This window comes from Poecilia reticulata, linkage group LG4 (assembly GCF_000633615.1).
Source record: "Poecilia reticulata strain Guanapo linkage group LG4, Guppy_female_1.0+MT, whole genome shotgun sequence".
Lineage (NCBI taxonomy): Eukaryota > Metazoa > Chordata > Actinopteri > Cyprinodontiformes > Poeciliidae > Poecilia > Poecilia reticulata.
In genome coordinates, this window is record NC_024334.1 from 2,958,596 (window position 1) to 2,961,035 (window position 2,440).

Below are 2,440 nucleotides of genomic sequence, written 5' to 3' on the forward strand. Positions count from 1 at the left end.
CAGCTTCTGGATCAGCTGGTTGATTTGTTTTAGTCAGACCTGTGAAGACGCTGCTGCTGTAATCAATGTGACTAAAGATAAACACATGCAGGAGTTTCTCTAGAAGTTGCTGAGTCATCAGTCCTCTGATCCTGGAAATGTTCTTCATGTTGACTTTTTGTGTTTATTTACTTTTTCTTTAACGTGTATTTATCTTTTTCCTGAACCTCTAWTACAGTGAATAATAACTATTAAAGTTTATTGTCTCTTCTTTTGTTGTAAAGTCTAAACTCTTCCTACTGCCGCCCTGTAGCTCCGGGTGTCCAAAGTGTGGTCTGGGGGCCATTTGTGGCCCTTGGATGAATTCTTTGTGGCCCCTGATGAAGTTACTGCTAAAAGGAAGATAAATAAATCTTGTGTATTTTTCCATAAATCATGTAGAAAATACAACAAGTAACTGGTCAAATTTAATTAAAATTGGTCTAAATTTAAAATCACCGCAGGCAGAATCATCAGTGTTGCCAGATTGGGTGGATTTGCTCCTAACTGGACTTTTTTGAAGGAATTGGTCTGAAAACAAAACCTGCTCTGGGCTTCTTTCTGCAACTCTTAGCAGGTTTTTTAAAAAGTTTTCATAGAAAAATTCTATTTAAACACTTTTTAAATAAAATACTGTCTCCTTGCACTTATTTCATTAGTTCATTTATTTWAAAATATCTACAATCTGCTGAATGTGACATCATTCATGGTTAATAGTCATTGGTTAGTGAAGAGTCAGTAGTTGTGAGGGTTTTACTTTGTGTCAGTCAGACCTGGCAACCCTGAGCAAATCACTCTCAGGTTTTTACTCTGGCAGAAAAAAATGATAAGATCTAAACACATAAACTGAAATCTAAATGTTGAGTTTCTGGCCACAGTTAAAGACTCGATGAGCTTGAACTACTTTACAGAACCAAAAGCTTTCAGTGTTTACAGAATAACAACCATGCATCCATTTTTCTTCCTTTCGATTTATCATTCTCAATAAATTCCAGTTATTAGTGTTTGAAACTAAATTATTRGGATTGATAATTTTACTGTTTTCCACTGTTTGGTATCATAAATAGATTTGAAAATTTGCAGTTTAGTGACATAAATCAAACTTCTTCATGTGCCTGTGATCCTAAAGAGGCGAATTTGTGTTTGTGGGGAAACGATTGCTACTTCATGGAGTCACAGCCACATAATTATCTAAAAAAACATAATAAATACTTCTTAATGTTACTTTTACCAAAATAGTACCACAAAATATCATGATAAAACTTTAAGTCGATGTCGTCCAACTGTAGTCAATAAAAGCTTTAGAAATCCACTCTAACACAAGTTTTAAACCAGATTACCTTTACAGTCTGAACATGATAATCTTGTGGATTGTGTGGCATCAAAGCGGCNAAATCATTAGAGCTGCTGGACTTCTATAAACCCAAATGCAACAACGTCCCGATTTCACTCATAATCAGCTTAATTTCAAGCCGACGGATCTGAAACCTTCTGGCACCACAAGCAGAGATTTTCTGCGGCCCCTGGCCCTCCAAAAACACCAGCTCCCCTCCCGAACGCTGCAGTAAGACGGTCCGGGGCCACATGGGTCGGTCCGGGGCCACATGGGTCCCCGCTGCACCCCTGCTCCGTCTCCAGCCCTGCCCATGTGTGTGTGTGTGTGTGTGTGTGTGTGTAGGGGGAGTTGTTCTGACCCGCAAACTGACCTCCTCAAACTTCAAACTGAATACTTTTGGCAGTTTCCACGACGACAGAGCTCTCCAAGCCTTATCCTACTTACTGAGACGAGACAAGGAGCGAGGAAGAGGAGGCGGGAGGAGGAAGGAGGGCGAGAGAGGGGAAAGAGAGAGAGAATGGGAGCGGCGTGGAGGGGTGGGGGCGACAGACGGGCAGAAAGCGAGAGTTGCTGCTGTTGCACCTCTGCGTTTTCCATGAGTAGACAGTTTACTGGGAGATTATTCCCAGTCTGGTATTCAGCCTCATTAGACCAGCATGACCAGTGGAAGAAGCTGTCCCTCCCATTAACACACTGACTAATCAATCAATCAATCAATCAATCAATCAATCAATCAATCAATCAAGTTTAGTTGTGTAGCACATTTCAGCAACAAGGCTTTACATCATAAAAACAGTTGAAACATTTTTCCAAATGCCTCCATTCACACATCAGATGTTGATCAATATTTCATTGATTATTAATCAAAAATCAAATCTATCAGMTGGTTTTTARTCTAGGTTTAGAGGAACTCAGTGTTTCGGCTGTTTKGCAGTTTTCTGGAAGTTTGTTCCAGATTTGTGTTRCATAGAAGCYGAMTGCTGCTTCTCCATGTTTGGTTCTGGTTCTGGGGATGCAGAGCAGAACCAGAACCAGAACCTGAGAGGCCTGGAGGGTTGCTATGACAACGGCAGATCTTTAATGTAT